Source organism: Ambystoma mexicanum, chromosome 12 (assembly GCF_040938575.1).
Source record: "Ambystoma mexicanum isolate Mex_15411 chromosome 12, UKY_AmexF1_1, whole genome shotgun sequence".
In the NCBI taxonomy this organism is placed as follows: Eukaryota; Metazoa; Chordata; class Amphibia; order Caudata; family Ambystomatidae; genus Ambystoma; species Ambystoma mexicanum.
The window spans coordinates 1084888105-1084902986 of NC_090936.1; positions in this window are offsets into that span (position 1 = coordinate 1084888105).

Below are 14882 nucleotides of genomic sequence, written 5' to 3' on the forward strand. Positions count from 1 at the left end.
CACTGGCTGATCCTGGGATAAAGGAAGCCGGTATGGTAGCATCAGCAGTCCGAGCGGCCATGTTTAAGTGGTGCAGCAGCGTATCAAGGCTGCAGATCCTCTCTGTAGGCTGGTCCCCGACATGGGGCACAGGGCTCTGATGATAATGAGCCCAAACACAGACAGGCAATGAGGGCCTTTGAATCTGGCCTTCTAATATGGCCGGCTCTGCCCTCCGGCACAACTCTGCAGGGTAATTTCCCCAGCAGGGCAGCCAATGGGGAGGCTCGCCAGTGGGGGCTTGGTAGCTGGCTGATCGTGGGATAAAGGAAGCCGGTATGGTAGCATCAGCAGCCCCAGTGGCCATGTTTAAGTGGTGCAGCAGTGCTTCAAGGCTGCAGATCCTCTCTGTAGGCTGGTCCTCAACACAGGCCACCGGGCTCTGTTGATAATGAGCCCAGTCCCAGAGAGGCAATGGGGGCCTTTGAACCCGGCCTTTGAATATGGCTGGCACCACCATCCGGCGCAACTCTGTAGGGTCATTTACGTGGCACAGCAGCCAATGGGGAGGCTCACCAGTGGGGGTTTGGTCGCCAGCTGATCCTGGAATAAAGGAAGCTGGTATGGTAGCATCAGAGGCCCCAGTGGCTATGTTTAAGTGGTGGAGCGGTGCTTCAAAACTGCAGATCACATCTGTAGGCTGGTCTGATGATAATGAGCCCAGGCACAGACAGGCATTTTACAATGGAAAATCAAAAAAACAAATCTTGCCACAAGCAAACAAAAGTGTCCTGAAAGGAAAGCTGGGTACCAATTTGGGCACATCTTGTCTGTGGGCTCACATGTGACTGCATCATCTGCATGCTTGGCAAAGGGGAAAAAGGACACCCCTCAACTATATACAATGGGCCAATTTGCCCCCATGCCCTGCCATTACACCACAATATCCTGGTGATTCGCAACTTTTCACTAACCCTGTCAGAACACCATCTTTGCCTGTAGATTCCACAACATATAGGCAACTTATTTCCCCCCTTTATGCATGATCCCACTGAAGGATTTGTGTGTGACACAAAGCTTCTCAAAAGACATACAAACTCTGTCTATTCAAAGGCAGATTTGGTTTAGTGTTGGGAATAGATTTGCTGCCCTATTCCTTTGTAGGAGCCATGACTTCAGACAATTTGTTGGCTTCATTGATCCCGACTGGGAAACTCTGAGTCTGCACTACTTCATGTGAACTTCAGTACCTTGCCTCTATGACGATATTGTAGAAGCAGTGGGAATGGCACTGGAAACTGTTATGGTAAGAAAATCCACCTAATAATGGGCATGTGGACCAGTGCTCAAGGCACAGATTTCATGGCCAGCACAGGGCACTGGGACACCTTCCCCCTTTCCTCCAGTCAGCAAAGCAGAGGAAAGCAGCCACACATTGTCATTCAGCAGCAGGCCACTTTGTGTATGGTAGGTTTTGGCAGCAGGTCCAACAGCAAAGTTGATCTCTGGACGAAGGTAAAAGAGAGTATGGCACATTGTCTCGCTCTTTGTGGTTTGCAAGTGGGCTTTGTGTCAGCTGACAATGGATCTAATAAAGCTGCCCTGGGGATAGGCAGAGCACTGCTTTGCTAATGTCCCCCATCTTGTTATGAGCCACTACATAAGCCCATACGCGCCACAAATTGAGATGGTAAGTGTGGCCCAGAAGATCTGTGCCCAAATCAGTGGCTCTTGCAATGCCCCGAATATGTTACTAAAGTCACAGGCAAGCCACCCGCTCCATTACAATAAGCTGAAAAGTTGAATACTGACTCAGTGGAATGCTGGAGTGTCTGCTGGAACAAAGTAATGTAGCCAACTCTACAACGGCTGGAGCCAGCAACTGGATGGTGCCTATTTAACCCCTACACAGTGACACATGCTGAACAATGGTTTTCTTTGCTGCAACCTTTTGAAGAGGCCAATCAGCAGGTTAGCCTGTATGCTACATTTATCAGCAGAGTGGTGACACTGCTGCAGCTGTTGGAATTATAACTAACCAACGGTTACATGTGGTTACAACGAATCAAAGCATAGTTAATGAAATAATACTCAAAACAAATAATGTATCAAATTCTTTTTGGTGGGGTTCCCGCCCCAAGCCCCTAGTTTTCCCATGCTTTTAACCCCACCTGAACCACCCCCACACTTTATAATCCCTTACCCCCACCTCTCAAATATGTTTTTTTTCGTTATTTATTTTTTTGAATTGGTGTGTGAGAATGAGGTAATAACTATTTTAGTCTATAGAGTTGCACTTCATATTGGAAGCATTAGCACTTTAAATACGAATTGTTGGTTAATGGCTGAAGACCACAGTTGTTAAACAAAATAACAACGTTGTAGTTGTGGATAAACATTGTGATGTTTGAAGATCTGTTTACTGCTAAATGAAGAGACATTTCTGCTACTTGTGAGTGCTGAAATTGTATTAATTGAAATATTGTATTGTGAATTAATAAATTGTTTTAAAATTATATCAAAATATGGTCTTTGTGAATGTAATATTTGTGTTCTACTGAAACGACTAGACCATACAGCATGTGTGTATTTGTAAGGATAATACCCTTTAGAGGGATTGCAGTATGAGGTCATTAATTAACCCTCTCGTCTCATAGTGTTGCAAAGCTCTTCAGTCCCCTGCAAAACCACCACCTGCTACTCCTCTCCCTTCTGCCCTTCATCGCCCCTGCACCACTGTGCCTACCTCTCCATGCTGCTCCAAGAGTACCACCTCCTCCTGCCAACTCTACGGTTAAGGTGAATGTCCTTACCCACTTTCTGCAGGTACCCATGAGTGGCTCTGCAGCTACCACAACCTCCTCCAGATTGGTAGCCACATCCTCTTCCTCATGCTCTGCCTTCCGCTCTTTATCAACTCCGATTTTCAAATAACATCTCCCCCTGCTCAACCACTGTCCTCCCCGCCACATACTTCATCTCAACCTACATCTGCCTCACCTCAGACTCTGTCTCCCCTTGCTGGCTGACTTCCTCAATCTCTGACAAGGAGGTTAAGAAGAAGGCATGTTTCCCATCTTCTACCACCCCCACAGCACTCCCTTCAAAGAAAAGAACATATTGCCTAAAGTCCCAAACCGCAAAACACAAATGTGTGACAACAACAAAAGGATTCATGCAAGACTCATATGATGGAAACGGTTCTCCAAATACACAAACAGTAGACAGTGTAGTTGAGAACAGGACCGGAAGACTTCTCTGGGTCACGTGCAACGTTTTCTCGACAAACACAGGAAAGGAAAGTTTTTGTAATTTTTGTGGTGACACTAAGGAAAAGGGGAACAGGGAAAAGTACAAGAGGGATTTTTTTTATGTTTACAAGTGAGTAAGGGTGAAAAGGGAAGATTGGTGAGAGATCCAAATTAAACAAACAACCAGACAAAAGGAGATAGCAAAGCGACCAAAAACGTTAAAGAAATGCCGAAAATACAGCTAACGATCAAACGCATCCAAAACACTCATATACCTCAACACTCTAAAAAGCCTCCAAAAGAAAATGAGGTTGTCCTGTGCATTCCTAACTGAAAGAGAGGTAAGAATACTGTGTCAGCCAGAAAAATAATTCATTTTGTTGTTTTTTTTAATCAAAAAACAACAGAGGAGGTTGCGTCAATTATACTTTTATTTGACTAGAAACATATGTGTGTCTGCTAGCTTTCATGCCCACAGGGGTTTCTTCTCAGGCAGTTTAAAATCTTTTCATTAAAGAAATAATTTTGAAATCATTTCTTATACGTTGTCATTTTATTATCAGTGAACTTGTGTGTAATGGGTGCATTTCAATATTGTGATTTTCAGTTAGTATTTCACATTCATTCATTTTAACTGGTTTATTTTTTAAATAATTTAGTAGATCATTACTTTTATTCTGGTTCACTAATATTTTATTTATTATTTTGTACTATTTTAATGTAGTCATCTTGATTATTATTACTATGGACCAAATCTTGTCACTGTTGTATTGCTTATTAATGTGGTTATCCAGATTTGTATTATTTCTGATCAATATTCAGAGAGTGTGGCAGAGTGGAGCAGTCCCTGCAGGGACCATGATTGTTGGTCTGTTGTTGCTGGCAATCTTTCTTTGAGACAGAGCTAAACCTCAAAAACGTTGCAAGTCCACAGAGCGGAGCGGGGCAAAGTAGAGCAGTCCCTGAAATGATCGAGAGTGTTGGTCTGTTGTTGCTGGCAATCTTTCTTTTAGGCAGAACTAAACCTCAAAAACGTTGCAAGTCCCTGGGGCGGAGTGGGGCAGAGTGGAGCAGTCCCTGCCGTCCGAGTAGACGAGCAGCGAAAGGCGCAACACTGAAACATCTAAGCCACTACAAAGCTGTTTCTCAGCCAAGGACGCTTCAGACCGGTGAGTCTAGCAATTCAATTTGTCCTTTGTTCGGTTGAGACAGCATAGCCGCCAACTACCCAAAAAAGTCACTAATTCACTTCAGAGACTTTGTCGAAAAAGCAAAGAACAGGTTACACCTTGACAGACACCTTGGCGAAATTCCAACACGCCCAGCTCTAGAGAGCCTGCCCCTCACACGAACAGGCAAAGACTTATAGCCAGAGTAAGCGAGGAACCTGCGGGCCAGTCTCTTTGATCCTCAGCACTGAACTGGCTCAGAAATGAGAGGGAAAGCAAAAAGATGTACGTTAAGGAGCTATGATGCACCTTCTTCTGACAAGTCCTCTGAGCATAATGGGCTGCATCAGGCAGCCTCCCCAGCAAATATAAAACAGGGAAATATATTCTCATTCTTTCCCCAGTAGCCCGACAAAAGCTATGTAGTCAAGTAACCAAAGATGGGCGCGCTATTTCTGACAATACCTTGATTACAATAAATGACGCGTCAATGACCAGCGCCAAAACAAACAACTCAGAGTACGAAATGTCCAGGCAAGTCTTAACACAGGTTGAACAACAAGCAAACACCACAATTTTCGACACATATACAACACTGTGGCCCATGAAGTAAGAATGAATACGCAGTCCTTAAATGAGATACGGTCTCCTTTGTTAAATGAAATGCTGCCAGGTGCGCTGAATGGATGCGAGAAGCGTGTGGTTCTGTGCTCCGTGAACCATCCCAAAAATCTATGGAAACAGACACGATTGTCGCTAGAGAAGCTATACCAACAGAGACTCTCATCCTGGATGGGACCTCAGCAAAACGCAAACAAACTGAAATTCATTGTAGAAAGAAAAAATCTAAAAACATGAAAGGTGGTATAAAAACTTTCAACAATGGGGTCACGTAAGTTTCTACGAAATATCGTATTTGCAGAAAAAAAACAGTAACTAAAAGAAGAGCATAGACACCAACTCAGGTGAAATTATCTGCATCAGTGACGAGAACCACAGTAAAGAGGTTGCAGTGGAGCTCAGAAAAAGCAGTAAGAAACTGCCATCAGCCAAGTCCCTTGGGGCACCACAGCAAACACTGGCTGCATCAAATTTAGAAAAGGAGCCAACAGCGACAAATAATTCTCGCAATAACATCAAACAAGTGGACACACCCAAAATAGACTTACTAGGGAATCGGAGAGGAGGGGAAAAGAAAGTATTGAAGAGCATTAGAAAACACCAAAAACAAACACAAACAGAAGTTATGCCTCCCAAATAGACTCAAGGAAAAGCAATCATCCACAAGTGAGCGCACGCCTTAAACAAGGCTCCCACGCCCAGAATGACAGACCAAGGAGTCCAGTTGCTTGCCCAATGGGCAAAAAATGGCAAACAGTGGAGGGCCACAGCAGTCTGATCCGACAGGCAATCGAGTACTTCCTGATTTTTGAGTCTATACACGAAGCTGATCGTGACATTCCACTGAACAGAATAGATTTCTCACTCTTCTCACACAATCCCACAATTAAGCACAATATCATCGGCAGACATATGATGATCATCTCAGGCAGGAACGTTTTTGATGTGTTTGAGGGAAAACCTTTGAAACAGGTTCTGGGTAATCCGATTTCAGTACCAATCATCAGACTGGTATAGGGCCTCACGTCGTGGTGGTCTCAGTACATCAGCAGGAGTGTATTCTTGGTTGATACACTAGATAGAACAGGTGAACACTCCATCAGGTTCTACTTAAAGGCCGTAATTTTGCAACAAACAAAACCATTCTTGAAAGAATTAAGAAAAAGATGTGATAAATTTTGCATTATCGTCGATCTAAACGGATCTGAATCAGAAGTGGTCTTCAAGAACGAAATCAAAAAATGGGACAGATTAACGAACTTGTCAGATCTCAGTCATCAAAACTTGTATGCAGGCAAGGAACATTTCTATTTACCATCAAATCAGTTAAGAGTGTACTTAGCGAAATGTCCTTGCCTCAAATACTGTGAATGGTATCAACAATTTCGGTTTAACTACCTTCTCACGTTAAAGATTCTAGGCCCAAAGGTTGGAGTACCAAGGTCATTGCGTACTTGCAGAATATGTGGATCAGATTCCACTGAGTCACTATTTAATTTGGTGATTGTGTGTCCTGTGTTCCTTAATCACAGGGTGCGCAGTTCTGAGTGGTTCATTCACTGAACGTCGGCAGTCCTAACTCACGACCTATGGCATAGACTCATGACGAGCTCCCAACTGTCACTATCGATAGTCCTGGTCAAAATTCGAATAGATATTTTTGGGGAAATTGACAGAGTAACGGAGCAAGAAATTTTAGACGTAATCAAAGTATGTGAATTTTAATTGGAGAACTCTAATTAGAACTGAGGAACTGAGTAATAAGGTGTTAACGTTGTCTTCCATCTGCCATTTTATTATGTGATTTACCTGTTTTATATTATTTATGTACAGTGTGTTGTCTTAGTGTGTTTATGTTGAATATGTTTGTATGAGATGTGTGTAAATGTACATTCTGTACAGTGAACACAACTAAAGAAAATCATTTTAAAAATGTAATATTCATTTTGCTTTTGACACTATTGTATTTCTCATGTACTATTATTATATTCATCTTGAATATTATTGTATCTTATCAACATACATTTTAGTCACTATTTTATTTTACAAGAATTATCTTAACTCACCCTGATTGTTATTTTTTATAATCACTTATTTTTGTCACTATTGTATTTCAAGAGTTAATACACTTTTTGTATTCAACTTGATTTGTATTGTTTCAGATCAATACTCATAGTTTGTCACTTTAGGATTATTCGTGAAGAGTTATTTTTTTATTCAACTTGTTTATAATTATTACTAGTCACTATTAACCATGTATCACTGTACTTTTTCAGGAATTACTACTTTTGAACTTTTACTTACGTGGAATATTATTTCTTATCAATATTCCTGCAACAAGTTCATTTTTCATGAATTACCTATATTTTGTACACCTTTATTAATATTATTTCTAACCAATGCTACTTAATTTTGTGTCACTATTATATTTTGTGAATTACTACGACAGTTTTTAGTTTTCCTCATCATTATTATTTCTGATTAACATACATTTTTGTCACTGTTCTATTATTTACCAATTGCTTTTTTAAAATTAATGTGTACAGTTGGGCTCTCAACTGGGTGTAGTAAAAGAAATCACAAGGGAAGGTGAGAGATGAAAATTGGGAAAGATTATTATTACTCACATATTCATGAAATGTTCGCAATTAGTAATTTGAAAAACAGAAAAATAAAAGAGGTGAAGGCTGGAACGTTTAGAATTAATCTTAACCTCTGGCATTGCTCTGGGCAACTCTCCAGACCATCGTTCTTCGTCTGGAGAAAGACCATATGTAAATAAGGAGAAAAACCATATGTAAATCAAGCTTGCGCCCACTGCAAAAGAGGCAGCCAGCCCAAACTCCTTGGCCACATACCTTCTGCATTACACCACAAACCTCCATGTTCTGAGACATCTTTAAGAACAGTGCATTGCGACCAACTTCTGCAATATCCAGAGCCAGAAACCTGGCGATGTACCTTGTGCACCCACCTGTGTCTAGCCGTCACTGAGGAAGTGCTGCAGACAATGAACCCAAGGCGTCATCCAATTTGGATCATGTGGAAAATAAGGGGTCTGCACTGTAATACCTGAGGCAATCTTCAGTGGTGAGGTACAGTCACAGGAGGAGGGACGAGCACCAGAAAGAAAGCAAATATTTCCAGCTGCAATTTCAGATTGGGAACCTACTTCAGAAGAAGGTGGGAATGGTGGTTAAAGTGCAGAAAGGGTCAAGTGCAGCCATTCCTCACTTTTCAAGCAATGATGATATCAGTACCCGGCTATGGACCCCTGCAGGCCGTATTGAAATGAAAATGCAGTAATCACCGACACACTCTAGTGATGACGATAGCACTGCTTTTGTTAGCTCTGGGCATGGTTACGTAAATTTGACCGGGGCAAACTGCAGCACAGCACAAGGCAAACATCATCTATGCTAACAATTTATGCCATTTTTCTGCCCCCCCAACAAAGGAAACCACAGCAGTGCAAGTAGTGTAAGTTAAACTGGAAGTGGTGGCAGCAACAGACAAAGGTCTATCAGCGTGAGGGATCCAGGGTTCTACTATGTCCACTACTGAATCTTCCAACACCAAACCTAAATGGGAAGCTCGGCATCCACGTCTGAATTCATCCTAACCTCTGGCATTGATCTGGGCAAATTTCAAAGCAGAAACATGTCTGGGGTTGCCTGTGTTTCTATGCAGAGGGGACCTGGCCTAGCAGCTCGGCATAGGCTGCTCTCATTGGTGGCAGTACTTGACTGATTTGCATATGACTGGACCCCTATTGCAATGGCATTAGACGGGCTAAGAAACGGTGGTGTGGAAGGTTGCCCACAGCAGTGCCAGCGGTTCAGATTTATTTAAAACCTTCACTTTTTTGGTTATAGTTTGTCTCTCTGTGTGAAAGATGGTATGCCCAGTCGTGTGTCCCTTGCTCGCTGCGCCATAGGGAACCAAGCTGTCCCTCACTGATGAAGCCCAAGAAGGCCAAAACATGTCTGAGGTTGCTTATGTTTTAGTGCAGAGGGGACCTGGCCTATCCGTTCGTGCTGGTCTGCTCTCATTGGTGCCAGTACCTGACTGATTTGCATATGACTGGATTCCTTTTGCAAGGCATTAGAAGGGCCAAGAAACACTAGTGTGGAAGGTGCCCAGAGCAGTGCCAGTGGTTCAGATTTATTCAAACCCTCCCACACATTACTTTTCTGGTCACAGACACAACAACCCCTACCTCAACTGCCAAACTACAAAAAGTGTTTCAACAGGCAACTATTTCAATGTTTGCCATGGATAAGGCACACAGAATTGCAAACATCCTGTCAGTGGTCAACGCAAAGCTTTTTGGGTGGCTTAGAGGAAAACAGTTGACTGTTATTTTTATCAATGAGACAATGGTAGCAACATTTTGCTTTCAGTGAAAGGTGGGAATGATTAGCATAGGTCCTGTTTTGCATGCTGCTTGAAACTTGTTGAACAACAGCCTTTCACCAAATAATCCAAAAAGGAACTGTGATGAATCCTGCAGAGTCATCCAAAAACCCGACCTAAAGTCTCCTCCAAGGTGGCCAGGGAAAGGCAGACGCTTCCTGATCCTGACCCTAGTGGAGGTATTAGCCCAGGAGGATCACCTGGGAGGAGAAGGGCCCAAGGGACTATCCTTGATAAAAGGATATGTAATGAGTTGTTGTCAGAAAGAGCTTTTTTTCTCAAACTAACTGGCGGAATGTGGGTGAAGGCAATTATAACCAGCCATATGTTAGAAGTAAGAAAACCCCATTTAAAGTCACTGACAGACCTAGAAATGAAAGCCCATATGAGTCCCAAGGAAATAAGAAAGAGGAGTCTTTAAATGTTATCAATTTAAACCCTGAAAACCCCCATTCCACCGTAAAGCCAAATATGTCATGGAATCCTGATGGTCCTCCTTTGTGGAAAATGTATAAGGAGAGAAATGAACTTGGCAATGATAATTTCAGTGAAAACGTTGAATTGTATGCTGCAGACTTCTAGTCCCACAATTCCCAAAGTACTGGGACAAAGAAGAGGACTGCAGAGGCACAAGATTGCAAGTTGCAGCCCATTAGGAATAATGACCCACACCTGAGGGAGACTGAGAAGCATAAAAGGCCCCCTCAAGTGCAGGCCATTAAGAAGAAGAAGAAGAAGAGTACTAGTGGCAGCAGAAGCAGACGATGAAGAAGAGCTGAGACGCTGAGACCATTGTGGTGTTTGAAACTAATGCTGGTCTTGAGAGGGTCTCCTCTTCTCGAGTTTGCAAATGCAGAGATCGCGCAGAGGAAAGCACTCCATTTAGCAGATTTCCCCACTGTCAGAGCACCAGTGGCAGGCGAGCACCGGATAGCTGTGGGAGCCAGGAGAGCTCTGATCTTGACAGATGCGGGCCGCAGGAAGACGCAGAGAGGTTGCCAGGCCGCGCAAAGCAGAAGACCTGCAGGCCACTAGGCAAACAGACAAATTCACTGTTACATTGTGACCCCAGAGCACTCTGTAACCGCCCACTGGCTAAGTCCAGGGAAATGAACCTCAGAAATGAAATAAATAGACCAACGTTAAAGAAGAGGAAACTTTTTGAAAACCGAACTAATGTTAAGCAGGCTAATTATTCTGTTGAAGACCAAATTGATTTAAAAAGGAGCAGACAGCAGGATAAGAACTTAAAATAATCAAACCATAAGGGTGTGATTATAACATAGTGGGTTATATTAAAAGCACAGAACAAGAAAGGGCAATAACCCGAGAAGAAAATACAAACTACTATTGCCAAAGCCAAAGAGAATCATACCAAGGCAACTTATAAAAAAAACAGTATTGCCCAAGCCAAAAGAAGGAAATTGAAAACATCAGTGTTTGTAAAGAACTATTGCCTATATTTAAAGGAGGTTGTAAGAGGAGATGACTTAAACCTACATTGCCAAAGCCAAAGACGTGTGAAAGTGAAACTGGATTATAATCAGCATTTGGTTAGTGCAGAAGGGGGGAAACAAGAGTGACAGGAAGGTTGCCCTTCTGATAGAAGATATTCAGGAGGAGTGGAGCTTAATCTGCATTATGTGGGGCAATTGCAAGGGTGTACCAAAGACCCCCAAGGTGTTTCTTGTTATCCCAGAAGTAATATTTGAATTTGAAGTTGTGGAGCATAAGTGGGAAGATAACAGTGGCAGGAGACCTTCCTTCTGATAAAAGGTATTCAGGAGGGTTGGAGCATATCCTGTATTACGTATTGTAATCACAAATGTGTGGCAAATAGCACCAGTGTGGTTCTGATTTCCCCTATAGACATTCTTAAAATTGATTTGGTGAATCAAGAGGCATTGCTAAAGTCTTGGAAGCTGACTGTTGCCATCTGAAGTACTTGTAGTTCGTAGTTTGTTCTAGCCTGGCAGGAGAGTACACCAGGTCAGAAGACTTTTTAACAATTTGTTCTGTTTTCTGGTAAGAGAGTACACCAGAACAGAGAACTTTGTAGTAGTAGGCCTGGCAGACAAATAGACCGAGTGGAAGTCATTGAAGTACTGTGGTGTCTTTACAATTATTGAAGAAGCAGTTGAAGAACCACTTAATTGTTTTGTGCAACAATACAGAATCACCCTGACAAATTAATACCACAGAAGCAAGTGTTGTATGAACTACTGCAGAATTATTTAATATTCTCAAACAAGTGGTTTTGTGAACTGGTGCAGAAATATCCTGACAAAGACATTCTTGTTGAAACTAATGAAGTGTAAAAATATTCTTTGCTGATGAAAAGAAATTGTTTCAAGATCTTGGTTACAAGTGAAAAGAGAAGACCTTTGTTGAACACTTGTGAACTGTTGGTTGAATTCAGGTTGGAACTTTGTGGTATGAAAGTGGAACAAAAAAAGAACTGAAGTGGAACTTTTTGTTATGAGACAGGATTTCCTTATCCTTTTGGAACAGCAAAACAAAATCCTGCTTGAATCTGGGGATGGGAAGTTAACCCAGATTATAAGGAGAACAAATGATCATGATGTGAACTTAACTGTTATATGTGTTGTTTTTGAACTGCCATATTTTACCTTATTGAGTTGGTGTATGTACAAGTGTGAGGGGCAGAAACCTTTTGCTAGAGTGTTTCATCTAGTTTATTTCAGGTAGGGAAATCCTTCTCAGGGTAGGGCTAGTGAGGCATTTATACAACCTTTTGAGTTAATAAAATGACATGTTTTGAAAAGCCTTCACAAAGTAGTCCGCCTCACATTGCTGACCCCTCACAAAACCCAGGTAGCAATGGTTGAGACAAGGGGCCTCATTCCGAAATTGGAGGTAGCCATGGTGCTGTTTGCGCCATGGCTGCCTCCAATACCGGGTCCGGCACCGGTCTGGTTCAATAGGGACTTAGCGGTGCATTCCGACCCTGGAGGGACCGGTAAGTCCCCATTGAATCAACCACTCCCCTTTCCCATTTGAGCCCCAATAGGACCCAATGGTAATTGGGAGGGCGCTAATAACGGGCTCGCGAATAGCAGGCCTGTTATTAGCACCCTGGTCCCTTAGCGGGACCCGTAAAGGACGCGTGGTCAGACCACACATCCTTTACAGTTCCCGCTAAGGGACCTCAGAATTGGGCGGTAAGGGGTTACCGGCACCGGTCTCCTTAAAGGTGCCCGGTATCCCTTACCGCCCAACTTGTAATGCCCCCAAGGTTTTTTTCCATATTGCTGTACAGAAATAGCTGGGAAACTAGCAAAGTATCCCTGTCCCAAAAGTGTTCCCCCCGACCACAGGAACCTTATGGTTTTATGGGGTTATACACAATGAGCCATATATAGGAAGTTAATATGATACATTAAGTTGGTTACATTAACAAAGAACTTCCAAACGGTACATCCTCTAAACTTGGAGGGCATGGTTTTACAGCATCACCCATGTGATACAGACCACTTCTCTAATAGGTCTTTCCAGCACACATACTAGTACTTGATTCACCCACGCAATTCTTTATTCCAGCTCTCATGCAGTAAAAACCCAACTTCTATCGTGATGCTGAGCTGAGCTGATCACTGGCCGCACCCGTGCCCTGGACAGAGCCTGAAAAAACATGTGCACTTACTTGTGGGCTCTTCCATGTGAGCCAGGCAACCAATCAACTTTCTTTCCGAATCACCTCCCTTATCATAGCTGTAGATTGCCACGTCATTGCAACACATGGCTGTGGGTCAACCCGCTTCATGCCTCATGTACATCCAGGACCTTATTCAAAATGAAATAAAATAATGTCTGTTTCAGCAACCTTGTTCTACAGGACTTCCTGAAGAAAGACACAAAGGTTGCCAATTAAATGGCCCTATGTTGCATAATTTGTCGCCATAGCAAATAGGCTATCAAAGCCCAGAAGACGTTGAACAATTTGAAAACCATGAATGGCGTTACCCAGCTCAGCCTCATACAGGAGGTTTCCATCGAATGGAATTCAACCCTATATATGCTTCAGTGCTCTTTGAACAGCCCAATGCCATAAATTAGTATGTGATGTGACACAAAGATGAAGCAGGTGTATTAGTATTTACTTTTTATTTATTTGCTATTTTTCTATAGCGAACATGGCTTGAGCATCAGATCGCTCTACAAAACACATATACAGTATGGTGAAGGATAGGCAAAATACAACAATTCAATAAATACAAATCACATATCCTAAGAAACAGCCTGTGCCCTAAAATTCAATAAATAATCAATAATAAAATAAAATTTCCTCAACTACCAAAGGTTTCCTAAAAAGCAATTCATGACGGAAATAATTATGATCTTGCTCAACTAAAAGGCCTGAACCCAGCACCTTGCTTTTACTTTCTTCCTGAATTTAAGATAATTTTCAATCAGTTGAATATCTCTTTTGGGAGTAAATTCCAAAGTTTAACAGCTGCCCCTGAAAAATATCTTTTCTAACTGAACGAGCTTTTAAAACCTGAAATCTCAAGTAAGAGAAACCCCTGGCTCAGAGGTCCTCTGAAATCTCCAGAGATTTTTAGTTTTCTAGTAAGGCATTCAGAAGATCGGGCATAAAGTGCTTTATGCACAATTCATAACAGTTTAAAATGTATGCTAAAATCAATGGGAAGCCAATGCAGTTTAATTAAAATAGGGGAGATGTGATCAAATTTACGAGCCGCACAGACTAACCAGGCCGCTGCATTGAAGACTGATTTTAGCGGGAAGCAGAGTATTTTTAGGAGGTTCAATTAATTGACAATATCAATTCGAGAAATAACCAACAACGGAATTAAAGTGCTGAAATGCGACTCCAGAATAAAAGGCTTCACTGCTCTTTATGAAAATGACTGAAAATTAGATTATTTTACCATAGCATTAATATGAATATTAAAAAAAGAGATGAGCATCAAAATAAAAACCTAAAGAGTTTGCGGATGGAACAAACTGAGAAGGGGCACCTAAACCTTTCATTCCTGAAACATTTTCATAAAAAGAAGGGGGTCTGGTTTAGTATGTGAATATAGAAGAAATTCAGTTTTTAGGGGATTCAGCAATAAGAAATGTGAAGCCATCCACCCCTCGATATCCAGAAGGCATTCAACCAAATTTGTTAAATCTACATTAGAAGATAGTTTCAGATAGAGCTCGGTATCATCGGCATATTGATGCATGAAAACATTAACACTCTGTTAGACTCCGATATCCACTAAAGGCTACATATGAAAGTAAAAAAGGGTTGGTGATAAAATCGACTCCCACAGTACTCCAAAAGGGACAAAATCTGGGGTTGAGCATTCCTGATTGATTAAAATGAATTGATGCCTAGATTTGAAAAAAGACTCAATCAAATTAAGAACTGTACTTTTGATATCCATTCTGTAAGCGGATTCAATTCAACACT